The 13,589-nt window shown below is 44.3% G+C and overlaps 1 protein-coding gene across 2 annotated transcripts in view; it reads left to right on the top strand.

Moving 5' to 3' along the window:
* The window catches only part of ndst1b (N-deacetylase/N-sulfotransferase (heparan glucosaminyl) 1b), a 236,769-nt gene that overhangs the window by 20,092 nt on the left and 203,088 nt on the right, over positions 1 to 13,589 (top strand). The gene's annotated exons all lie outside the window — the stretch shown is intronic.

Raw genomic sequence — 13,589 nt, 5'->3', positions numbered from 1 at the left:
CCATAGCTTGGTTATTGAAGTCCCTCTGCAGGTAACTGGTTCAGCTACTGACAGTTTCAAAAGTAAGGAATTATGGAGTGTTGAAGTATATTGTGGATGTATAAATGCAAAATTTGTTCTGTAGAGCGTGATTAGGGAGATGAGTAAGGTGGATGTTTAATCAGCAAAAAGCAGAGGAACTGGAAAGTGATGACTGCGAGATGATTATTTTCTTGGCTTACACGAGAGGAACAATTACCCAGAGAATGAGCAACAGGCCAATGGAGAAGATTTATAGTTTTGGTTTGAGGTTTAAAATGACTGTTTTGGGCTGAGACAGACAACTTTTTATCACTGAATGTCTTTGCCAGGCTCTGCTACTTAATCGGTGTGCTTTCTAAATCAAAATTTACTAGACATTAAGGTGACTGGATAGAATCTGTAATTCGCTTCCATCATACAGTCGACCAAGCTAACTGGAAATTAGTTTGCCAATCTAATCCCCCACTCAAATAGACTTTAATGAATTCTGCCTATTTGGAGGCAAAAAAAATTACAATTTACATAAGTAGGAAGGGTACTTATTTATTGCACTGAAGAAGGAGGCCATTTGGCCCATCAACTCCATGCCAGAACCAGGCAGGAGAATCCTATCCTCATTCTCCCTTCCCATTGGTTTCTCATGTTGTGAGGTTCAGTGAGCAATTCAGGCCTTGCAGGCCACACGGGTCATTTTATTGTACAATGCAAGGGAAAACATGAACAGAATGCAGAATAAAGAGTTTCAAATACAAACTTAAGTGCAGTACAGGCAGATAATAAAGTATAAGGTCATAAGACATAGGAGCAGAATTAGGCCAATTGGCCCACTGAGTGCTCTGCCATTCCATTTTGGCTGATTTATTATCCCTTTTAACCTGTAACCTTTGACAAACTGACTAGTCAAGAATATACCTAATGACTTGGCCTCCACGACCATCTGTGGCAATGAATTCCACAGATTCACCTCTCTCTGGCTGTAGAAATTGCTCCTCATTCCTGTTCTAAAAGGGATGTCTTTGTATTCTGAAACAGTGCTCTCTGGTCCTAGACTTCCCACCATAGGAAACATCCTCTCCATATCCACACTATCACGGCCTTTCAATATTCAATAGGTTTCATGGAGATCCTCCCTCATTTTTCTAATTTCCAGTGAGTACAGGCCCAGAGTCATCAAATGCTCCTCGTATGTTAACCTTTCATTCCTGGGATCATTCTCATGAACCTCCTCTGAACCCTGTCCAATCAGTTCACAATATTCCCAATGTGGTCTGACTAGTGCTCTATAAAGCCTCAGCATTACATCCTTATTTTCATATCCTAGTCCTCTTGAAATGAATGCTAACATCGCATTTGCCTTCCTCACCACCAATTCAACCTGCAAATTAACCTTTGGGCAATCCTGCACAAGACCTCCCAAGTCCCTTCACATTCCCGGTTTTTGAATTTTCTCCCCACTTAGTCATTAGTCCACACCTTTACTCCTCCTCCCAAAGTACATATCTGTGCACATCCTTACATTGATTCCATCGGCCACTTCTCCTAATCTGTCCCAGCCAAGTTACTCTGCAGACTCTCTACTTCCTCAACACTACCTGCCCCTCCACCTATCTTCATATCGTCTGCAAACATTGTCGCAAAGTCACCAATGCTTTCATCCAAATCATTGACATGTAACATGAAAAGCAATGGCCTCAACACTAAACCCTGTGGAATGCCACTAGTCACCAGCAGCCAACCAGAAAAGGCTCCATATATAACCATATAACAATAACAGCACGGAAACAGGCCATCTCGGCCCTTCTAGTCCGTGCCGAACGCTTACTCTCACCCAGTCCCACCTACCTGCACTCAGCCCATAACCCTCCATTCCTTTCCTGTCCATATACCCATATACAAATTTTCTTTTTAAATGACAAAATCGAACCTGCCTCTACCACTTCTACTGGAAGCTCGTTCCACACAGCTACCACTCTCTGAGTAAAGAAATTCCCCCTCGTGTTACCCCTAAACTTTTGCCCCCTAACTCTCAACCCAAAGCTTTATTGCTCCCTTTATTCCCATTTCCTGAAATCAAATAGAGGCTTTGCTGAATGTTTATAACCTTAAAGATTCTATTTTAATTTCATATGTGTGTCAATAACAAGGTCAGCGTCTATTCCCCATCCTCAGTTGCCCTTGGGAGACCTAATGAGGAGAAATGCCTTCTCCTCATTCCTCCATCAGGGAGGAGGTACAGGAGCCTGAAGACACACACTCCACGTTTCAGGAACAGCTTCTTTGACTCCGCCATCAGATTTCTGAATGGACAATGAACACATGAACACCACCTCACTACTTTGCTCTATTACACTATTTATTTACTTATTAATATATAACTTGCTTATTGTAATTGATAGTTACTTTTTATGTCTTGCACTGTGCTGCTGCAAAATTGATCCTCTGGAAGATTAGAATGCTAACCCATTTATGGAGCCAAAAGAGATGGGGAAGATTTTCAGTGAATTTTTTGCGTCTCTGTTTACAGAGGAGATGAACGCAGAGTCTATAGAAGTGAGGCAAAGCAGCAGTGAGGAGGTCATGGACTTATACAATTTACAGTGGAGGAGGCGTTTGCTGTCTTGAGGCAAACTAAGATGGATAAATCCCCAGGGCCTGACAAGGTTTTCCCTCGGATGCAGGGGAGGCAAGTGCAATAATTGCAGGGGCCCTAGCAGAGATATTTAAAGCATCCTTAATGACAGGTGAGGTATTGGAGCATTGGAGGATAGCCAATGTTCCACTATTTAAAAAAGGCTATAAGGATAAACCAGAAAATTATAGGCTGGTGACCCTGACCTCAGTAGTGGGAACGGTACTGGAGATATTCTAAGGGACTGGATTTATGAGTATTTGGATAGACATGTAAACACAAAGTGCACTGCAGATACTGTGGTCAAATCAGGATGTACAAACAAGCTGGATGAACTCAGCAGGTCAGGCAGCATCCGTTGAAAGAAGCAGTCAACGTTTCGGGTCGAAACCCTTCGTCAGGACATGGACTGATTAGGGATCGTCAGCATGGCTTCATGCATGGTAGGGCGAGGAAGTTACCAGGAAAGTTGATGAAGGCAAGGCAAATGTCATGACATCTGACAGTGATAATAAACTTGATTCTGAGAGTGAGCTGCCTTCTTGACCCACTCCAGTCTTAACTACCGCAGATGTCGGATTATAAGCCGCTACTTTTTTCCCACATTTTGAACAGCTTTGAACTTTGCGGCTTTTACTACGGTGCGGCTAATGCATGATTTTTTTTCATGCCGCCAAAAACATTTTGCCTCGTAACAGTAGACCAATAAAATTGATGAGTAGTTCACAGAGGTCCAATGAAATTGTACGATAAATCAAGCGCACTTTCACAATTAACTTATTGTAAATCAGTCATTTGTACTCACCCTCATCAACATGGAAAACACTCGAAGAAAAGCATTGTGCTGCCTTTATGGCAGTTATTTAGTTTATAATATTTTCGCTTAGTAATTCATTTGTTAGTATTTTCTAGTTAAAGTTAGAAGTGTTTTAAGTACCCGGTATATTTGTTTTCTGTACTACATCCCGGGATGCTATGACGTCACACCCGGTTTCGCCGCGTCTTGTGGGAAATACCGGTTTGTGATAAACGGGAAGGTGGGGGCGAGCGGCATTAGATCTGAGCGAATGCTGCTTTTAAGTTAAAGGCGATCAATAACTTTTCCTGGTAGGCTGCAGTATATATATTTTTTACCAGTCGTTAGGAGATATTGGAATGTTGTTCAGTAAAAAAGTATACGCAACGTAATTTGTGTTACCGATACGTATGTATATTTAAAAGTAGCCGCGTTACAGGCACGGTTCGAAAAAAAGCATTTGCAATATGTATTTGTTTATGTTACCATATGGATTTAATTAAAAGTTAAAAAATCCTCACGTGTAATATCTTTCTGTGTAAATATCTCATATTACAACGTGGGACACCTGCGGCCGAAAATCCGGTGCGGCTTGTACAAGTACAAAATTGATTTTCTTTCTAAAATTAGAGCCAGTGGCTTTTAATCAGGTGCGCTCTGTAGTGCGAAATCTACGGTAGTTATGGAGGGATGGATCTTCAACTTCTAGCAGTTACCTAAACTTCCAAATATCATCCATGCCAGTCAAAAAGTTAAGTGCTTTACCTTACTAGGATCATTATCATAGACAATCACTTTCTTTGACATGTACTTAAAAGTTTTTATGCCAGGAATGAATTTTGGCGGACAAGTAGCAATTTCTAAAATAAATTTCCTCATTTTACCTACTCTAATTACAATAAAATTGGAGAATGCTATTGAAATTATATACATTATCTGTCCAGGGAGCTTCTCAATAATGAATTCTGTGTGAATCTTCTTATGTTTCTGCTGTAATGAGGTACCAGACATTGATGGTTTTGTTAAATGGTCTATAGTTAATGAGTTTTAGTCCAATTTAATGACTTTTGGGTGAATACTCCCACTGAAAATCAGCTTTTCAATTTTCCCAGTGACCATGCAATTATAATTCATCTCTCCATCTTCAAGTTCAAGTTTAATTATCATTCAACCATACATGAATATAGCCAAACAAAACAGTGTTACCCCAGGGCCAAGGTGCAAAACTCATTACCAACAGCACACAGCACACTGCAAATAGCACATATAGTTACGATTTCAGAAAGACACACAGTCACACAAAAAGTAACAAAGCCCAAGTCCATAAGTGGGATGACTGTAGATTTGTGGTAAGTTGTCCTCATCCAGCTTGTTCTTCCGGTGAGTGAACACGGGTGAGCAGCACGGGCCATACGCCGGCGGACAGCACTCAACATTGAGGTTACTTTAGTACTTAACCTGCACAGTAGTGTAGTCGTTATCAGCAGCTAACTGTAAGATCGGGGTTCAATTCCAGCCAGTGTCTGTAAGGAATTTGTACGTTGTCCCTTTGGCGGTGTGGGTTTCTTCCAGGTGCTCTGGTTTCCTCCCACAGTCCAAAGACGTACAGGTTAGTGTTGGTGCTGGAAGCATGGTGACACTTGTGGGCTGCCCCCAGCACGTCCTCAGACTGGTTAATTGCTGATGCAATTGACACATTTCACTGTGTGTTTTGATGTCCATGTAACATTCAAAATGCTATTAACATGTTGATCATATCTTTCCTATTCTTCCTCTGTGATTTAACACATTATTTGTTGTTTTGGTTTATTATGGTCAGATGAAAAGGAGCAGTAAAAAGCATAATGCAGGTAAACAGTCATCTGCAAGGTCACAAGACCATAAGACATTGGAGCAGAATTAGGCCATTTAGCCCATCGAGTCTGCTCTACCATTTCATCGTGGCTGATCTGTTCTTCCTCTCAGCCCCAATCTCCTGCCTTTTCCCCATATCCCTTCATGCCCTGACCAATTAAGAATCTATCAACCTTCGCCTTAAATGACCTGGCCTCAACAGCCACCTGTGGCAACAAATTCCATGGATTCACCGCCTTCTGGATAAAGAAATTCCTTGTCATCTCTGTTGTAAGCGGACGTCCCTCTATTCTGAGGCTGTACCCTCTAGTCCTACATACCCCACCATAGAAAACATTCTCTCCACATCCACTCTATCCAGGCCTTTCAGATTTGATGGGTTTCAATGAGATCCTCCATCATTCTTCTGAATTCGAGTGAGAACAGGCCCAGAGTCTTAAATCACTGCTCATACATTAACCATTTCATTCCCAGAATTATTCGCATGAATTCTTTTGAACCCTCTGCAGTTTCAGCACATCCTTCCTTAGATAGGGGACCCAAACCTGATCACGTGAGGCCTCATCAGTGCTTTATAAAGCCTCAACTTTACATCGTTGCATTTATATTCTGGTCCTCTCGAAATAATGAGGTTGATCCTTCATTTTATTTTATTTATTTGGAGATACAGTGCGGAATGAGCCCTTCCTGCCCTTTGAGCCACGCCACCCCAGCAATGCCTGACAAACCCAATTAGCCCTAACCTAACCACGGGGCAATTTACAATGATCATTTAACCACATCTTTAAATTGTGGGAGGAAACCCACGCTTTCCTTATGGAAAACGTACAGAGACTCTTTACAGAACAGTATCAGAAATGAACTCTGAACTGCAGAGTACCCCGCGCTGTAATATCATTACGCAAACTGCTACACCGCCGCGGGGGTAGCAAGGAGCATCCGAGGGCAGGAGTGCATCTTATTGTACAAGAGGACCATTCAGGAGTCTGATAACAGTGAGCCTGGTGGGACGTGCTTTCAGAATTTTGTACCTTCTCCCCGATGGGAGACCGTCTGGGGTTGAAGGGGTCTTTGATTGCTGGCTGCTTTACAATGAGATGCAAGGCCCATAATGAGGTAAACTGTGAGGTTAAGCAACCATATTATTGAGGTCCATTCAAGAGTCTGTTGACAATGGGGCAGATACTGTCCTCAAGACAACATTTTTTGTTCTTCAACATTTTCTTGTTCGATTTCTCAGCATGAGGTTAAAGATTTAAAACTAATAACAATACCAGTGGCATAATCAGTATAAAGACTCAATCTATTTTCCCAGGGTATAATTGTCAAATATTTGGTCATCAGGAAAGAGGTACAGGAGCCTCAGGACCCACACCACCAGGTTCAGGAACAGTTATTACCCCTCAGCCATCAGGCTCGTGAACCAGAAGGATAACTTCACTAAACCCATCACTGAACTGTTCCCACAACCAGTCCTTTCAGGGACTCTTCATCTCATGTTCTCAATATTTATTGCTTTATTATTATTATTATTATTATTATTATTATTATTATTATTATTATTATTTATTTTTCTTTTGTATTTGCTGTTCTTTACACATTGGTTGTTTGTCCATCCTGTTGGGTGTGGTCTTTCATTGATTCCATTTTGTTACTTTATGTTTACTGTGAATGCTGCAAGGAAAAGAATCTCCGGGTGGTTCATGGTGAGCAGGGGACCACTGGCTTACAGAGAGCACTGGGTGAATCTCCGGGTGGTTCATGGTGAGCAGGATACCACTGGCTTACAGAGAGCATTGGGTGAATCTCCGGGTGGTTCATGGTGAGCAGGATACCACTGGCTTAAAGAGAGCACTGGGTGAATCTCCGGGTGGTTCATGGTGAGCAGGGGACCACTGGCTTACAGAGAGCACTGGGTGAATCTCCGGGTGGTTCATGGTGAGCAGGGGACCACTGGCTTACAGAGAGCACTGGGTGAATCTCCGGGTGGTTCATGGTGAGCAGGGGACCACTGGCTTACAGAGAGCACTGGGTGAATCTCCGGGTGGTTCATGGTGAGCAGGGGACCACTGGCTTACAGAGAGCACTGGGTGAATCTCCGGGTGGTTCATGGTGAGCAGGGGACCACTGGCTTACAGAGAGCACTGGGTGAATCTCCGGGTGGTTCATGGTGAGCAGGGGACCACTGGCTTACAGAGAGCACTGGGTGAATCTCCGGGTGGTTCATGGTGAGCAGGGGACCACTGGCTTACAGAGAGCACTGGGTGAATCTCCGGGTGGTTCATGGTGAGCAGGGGACCACTGGCTTACAGAGAGCACTGGGTGAATCTCCGGGTGGTTCATGGTGAGCAGGGGACCACTGGCTTACAGAGAGCACTGGGTGAATCTCCGGGTGGTTCATGGTGAGCAGGGGACCACTGGCTTACAGAGAGCACTGGGTGAATCTCCGGGTGGTTCATGGTGAGCAGGGGACCACTGGCTTACAGAGAGCACTGGGTGAATCTCCGGGTGGTTCATGGTGAGCAGGGGACCACTGGCTTACAGAGAGCACTGGGTGAATCTCCGGGTGGTTCATGGTGAGCAGGGGACCACTGGCTTACAGAGAGCACTGGGTGAATCTCCAGGTGGTTCATGGTGAGCAGGATACCACTGGCTTACAGAGAGCACTGGGTGAATCTCCGGGTGGTTCATGGTGAGCAGGATACCACTGGCTTACAGAGAGCACTGGGTGAATCTCCGGGTGGTTCATGGTGAGCAGGGGACCACTGGCTTACAGAGAGCACTGGGTGAATCTCCGGGTGGTTCATGGTGAGCAGGGGACCACTGGCTTACAGAGAGCACTGGGTGAATCTCCAGGTGGTTCATGGTGAGCAGGATACCACTGGCTTACAGAGAGCACTGGGTGAATCTCCGGGTGGTTCATGGTGAGCAGGGGACCACTGGCTTACAGAGAGCACTGGGTGAATCTCCAGGTGGTTCATGGTGAGCAGGATACCACTGGCTTACAGAGAGCACTGGGTGAATCTCCGGGTGGTTCATGGTGAGCAGGATACCACTGGCTTACAGAGAGCACTGGGTGAATCTCCGGGTGGTTCATGGTGAGCAGGGGACCACTGGCTTACAGAGAGCACTGGGTGAATCTCCGGGTGGTTCATGGTGAGCAGGGGACCACTGGCTTACAGAGAGCACTGGGTGAATCTCCAGGTGGTTCATGGTGAGCAGGATACCACTGGCTTACAGAGAGCACTGGGTGAATCTCCAGGTGGTTCATGGTGAGCAGGATACCACTGGCTTAAAGAGAGCACTGGGTGAATCTCCGGGTGGTTCATGGTGAGCAGGGGACCACTGGCTTACAGAGAGCACTGGGTGAATCTCCGGGTGGTTCATGGTGAGCAGGGGACCACTGGCTTAAAGAGAGCACTGGGTGAATCTCCGGGTGGTTCATGGTGAGCAGGGGACCACTGGCTTACGGAGATCATTGGGTGCCTGGAGCGTGCTGGCCTGGTGGAGGCAGGGACATATCAATGGCATTTAGACAGACACCTGACCGGACAGGGAACGGAGAGGTATGGACAATGTGGAGACGCCTGGGATTAGTTGTATTTAGTATCGTGGTTAGCACAGACATTGTGGGCTGAAGAACCTGTCCTGTGTTCTATGTTCTTCCAGCTTTGACCAGAATACTCATTGGATGTGTGTCAATAGTCAAAATAAAATTTATTATCTTAGTGTGTATGTGTTACCAGGTACAGTGGATTCCAATCAATGGAGATGCATCAGTGCCAGGATATTTTGGCCCAATTAAGTGACTGTCCCAATTAGTTGAAGTTTCATGGAAATAATTAAAAATGCCTCATAAAGACAAACTGCTGTTGAACTTAGTAACAAATTATGTATTTAAATGAAATAGATGACAAATTGGAACACCATCAAAACTCCTACTGTACTATAAAGCTGAGTATTAGTTCCTAACAGTTATAGACAGGGGAATTCATCCAGTGTACGCTGCCATGTTCTTTTGACTGTCAATGAACAAAATCAGTACAAACACCTAGTGTAGATAATGGACTGCCTTCTTACAATGCTTTTGGTGATTGCATCTTCCAAATCTTCATTTTCATTGTAACATTCAAGATGATTGTCGATACCTTCAAATTTTTCATAATTCCTAACTTGTTGAAGGAGTGAAGTTGTTTCAGTTTCACCCCTGGCCATTTCTGGCATCTCCAAGCCTGAATGCTTGGATCCACAGTGAACGAAGCGGTTGTGAAAGGCCTATGCAGGGAATCTGTAAACACACATAGAGCCCATGCCACATGCCTGAGACTGTTACTCTTCCTGGAATGAAAGGATTAACATATGAGTGGTGTTGGATGACTCAGGGCCTGTACTCAGAAGAATGAGGAGTGTTGTTCACAAATTTGCTGATTTAGCTTCCCTCATTATTATGAAAATCATCAGTATAGATGCAAACAAAAATATCGAAGACTGTGACTAATATAATTCAGTAGAAATTGGGATTGGACTATTTTCAACTTGTTAGAAATCAGATGACCTTTCCTAGTCTTGCCTTGGGGTATTAGCCTGCATGCAGAGAAGTGCTTTTGCAATGAGGGATCAAAGTTCAAAGTACAAATGTGTCACCATATACAACCCTGAGATTCATTTTCTTGTGGGTATTCAGAGAACAAAGAAATACAATAGAATCATTGGAAAACTAAACACAGAGAATTTGTGAAGAAAAAGAATTTCAGGATGTATATTGTATACATTTCTCTGACATTAAATGTACCCATTGAACAAAGACTGACAAGCAACCAATGTGCAAAGGAAGAGTAATTGCCCTTATACAAAAATAATTATAATAAGTAAATAAATAATAATGAGAACATGAGTTGTAGAGTCCTTGAAAGTGAGTCTGTAGTTTGTGGAATCAGTTCAGAGTTGGGGTGAGTGAAGTTATCCCTACTGGTTCAAGAGCTTGAAGCTGGTGGTTTGGGTCTGAGGGTCCTGTACCTCCTTCCTGATGGCAGCAGCGAGAAGAGATCATGGCCTGGGTGGTGGGGGTCCCTGATGATGGATGCTGCTTTCCTGTGACAGTGCTCTACGTAGATGAGTTCAGTGGTGGGGAGGGCTTTTCCTGTGATGGACTGGGCTGTATCCACTACTTTTTGTAGGATCTTCCATTCAAGGGCATTGGTGTTTCCATACCAAGCTGTGACACAACCAATCAATACACTCTCTGCTACACATTGGTTGAAGTTTGTCGAAGTTTTCGATCTCACGCCAAACCTTCACAAACTCCTGAGAAAGTAGTGACTGAGCAGAAACTGGGTGTGGCCTATTTTAGGCCCATTACAAACTGCATGACCTTTAGAAATCCTGCTTCAGGGCTTTATCCGACATGCAGAATAGTGTTGCTGCAACAAGGGATGTTCCAGAAATCACCAGCTGTTGCCTTCCTCCGCCTGAATCAACGGTTCCATCGAGAGCAACAAGAGAGGCTCAGCTGGAATAGCCTATAAACCATGTCGGCATTCAGCTTGTGCTTGTTGTAACTTTCAAAACCAGCTGTGGGCCATAAATCACTGCAGCCAGCAGGTCCCATGGCTTGCCCTCGCTCACTGCAGTACGAGACTTCCCTCAGTAACAGTGAGAACTGGAACAAGAATGAAACTGCAAAAGGAGGATCAGCAGAGGAATTCTGGCTGAGTTTTACTTCTTAAAATTCACTCTCAAGTTCCCATTTTGATTTTCATGATTTAAGTGGCTACACAGATTGGTTAAGAAGGCAAACGGCATGCTTGCCTTTATTAGTCGGAGCATTGAGCTCAAAAGTCAGTAGTTGTGTTGCAGGTTTATAAAGCTGGTTAGGCTGGGTCTGGAGTATGGCACACAGTTCTGGCCGCCCCGCTATAGGAAGGAGATGGAGGTTTTGGAGAGGGTGCAGAAGAGGTTTAGCAAGGTGCTGCCTGGTTTTAGAGGACACGTGCATGAGAGGTTGGACGAGCTTTGGTTGTTTTCTCTGGAGCAGCGGAGGCTGAGAGGAGATCTGATAGGGGGTTATAAGATAATGAGGGGCATAGATAGACAGACAGTATCTTTTCCCAAGGGTTGAAATATCTAATACCAGAAGGCATGCATTGAAGGTGAGAGGAGGTATTTTCAAAGATGTGAGGGTATGTATTTTTACACGGAGAGTGGTGGGTGTCAGGAATGTGCTGCCTGGGGTGGGGGTAGAGGCAGATACATGAGAGACTTCTAAGAGACATTTAGATAGGCCAATGAATGTGAGGGAAATGGAAGGATATGGACATTGTGTAGGTAGAAGAGATTAGTTTAGTTGACCATTTGATTACTAATTGAATTGGGTTGGCACAATATTATGGGCTGAAGGGCCTGTTCCTGTGCTGTACTGTTCTGTGTTCTGAATCGTGGGCAGCACAGTAATGTAGTGGTTAGCGTATAGTGCCAGCGACCCAGGTTCAATTCCCGCCGTCGCTCAGGAATTTATCGTTCTCCCCATTACCACGTGGATTTCAAGGATCACAGACCAAATTTATTAGCCAAATTAGGAATTTGCTGTGGCGTGTTGGTCAGGGCACGACATGCAACAAAAACAATATTCAGCAATTATAAAGAATAAATAATTATATAAAAATAAATTTCGAAATACAGATAATGGAATAAAATGTCCATAAATGTGTAAATACCAGCATGTGTTGGCAATGTGAACAGCTTTATAATCAGTGGTTTACAGTGTAGTGATGGGGGTGGTAATGGACAGAAACATAGAAAATAGGTGCAGGAGTAGGCCATTCAGCCCTTCGAGCCTTCATTCAGTATGATCGTGGCTGATCATCCAACTCAGAACCCTGTACCTGCTTTCTCTCCATACCCCCTGATCCTTTTAGCCACAAGGGCCATATCTAACTTCCTCTTAAATGTAGCCAATGAACCGGCCTCAACTGTTTCCTGTGGCAGAGAATTCCACAGATTCACCACTCTCTGTGTGAAGAAGTTCTTCCTCATCTTGGTCTTAAAAGGCTTCCCCTTTATCCTTAAACTGTGACCCCTCATTCTGGACTTCCCCAACATCCGAAACAATCTTCCTGCATCTAGCCTGTCCAATCCCTTTGGAATTTTATACGTTTCAATAAGATCCCCCCTCAATCTTCTAAATTCCAGTGAGTATAAGCCTAGTCGATCCAGTCTTTCTTCATATGAAAGTTCTGCCATCCCAGGAATCAATCTGGTGAACCTTCTCTGTACTCCCTCTATGGCAAGAATGTCTTTCCTCAGATTAGGGGACCAAAACTGCACACAATACTCCAGGTGCAGTCTCACCAAGGCCTTGTACAACTGCAGTAGAACCTCCCTGCTCCTGTACTCATATCCTTTTGCTATGAATGCCAACATACCATTTGCCTTTTTCACCGCCTGCTGTACCTGCATGCCCGCCTACAATGACTCCCAGTCTCGTTGCACCTCCCCTTTTCCTAATCGGCCACCAATCAGGTGATAATCTGTTTTCCTGTTCTTGCAACCAAAGTGGATAACCTCACATTTATCCACATTAAATTGCAACTGCCATGAATTTGCCCACTCACCTAACCTATCCAAGTCATCCTGCATCCTCCTCACAGCTAACACCGCTGCCCAGCTTCATGTCATCCGCAAACTTGGAGATGCTGCATTTAATTCCCTCGCCTAAATCATTAATATATATTGTAAACAACTGGGGTCCCAGCACTGAGCCTTGCGGTACCCCACTAGTCACTGCCTGCCATTCTGAAAAGGTCCCGTTTACTCGCACTCTTTGCTTCCTGTCTGATAGAGGGATAGAGGGTGTGGTGGTTGGGGGGAGGGGGCTAACTGGAATGATCAGATTTAATTGCCTGGGGAGAGGATGGCATGAAGTTCTTGTTTCAATAGCCCTGTAGCACTTTTCAGAAGGGAGCAGTTGGCAGGGTGGGTAGTGTCCACGATAACTTTCCCTGGCCGCCTCTTCGCTCTAAAGACTTGCGCATTAGTAGGTTAATTGTTCACATGGGTGTAATTGTTTAAACAAGTTGTTTTGCACCTGGGCCCCAGAGAAATCCTGTTTTGTTCGGCTTTACTCATGGGTATTCATGTATGGTTGAATGACAATTAAACTTGAACTTGTGCGGTGTGGGCTCGTTAGGCCGGAAAGACCTGTTATCATGCTGCATCTCTAGGTAAGGAGAAAAGCCCCACCCCGAGGCTGTGTCCAGTGGGAAATCCGGGACCCCCAGCTGTACACTGAAG

The sequence above is a fragment of the Hemitrygon akajei genome, chromosome 15 (genome assembly GCF_048418815.1).
Source record: "Hemitrygon akajei chromosome 15, sHemAka1.3, whole genome shotgun sequence".
NCBI classification, from domain to species: Eukaryota; Metazoa; Chordata; class Chondrichthyes; order Myliobatiformes; family Dasyatidae; genus Hemitrygon; species Hemitrygon akajei.
This window is presented reverse-complemented; position numbering and strand designations above follow the sequence as displayed.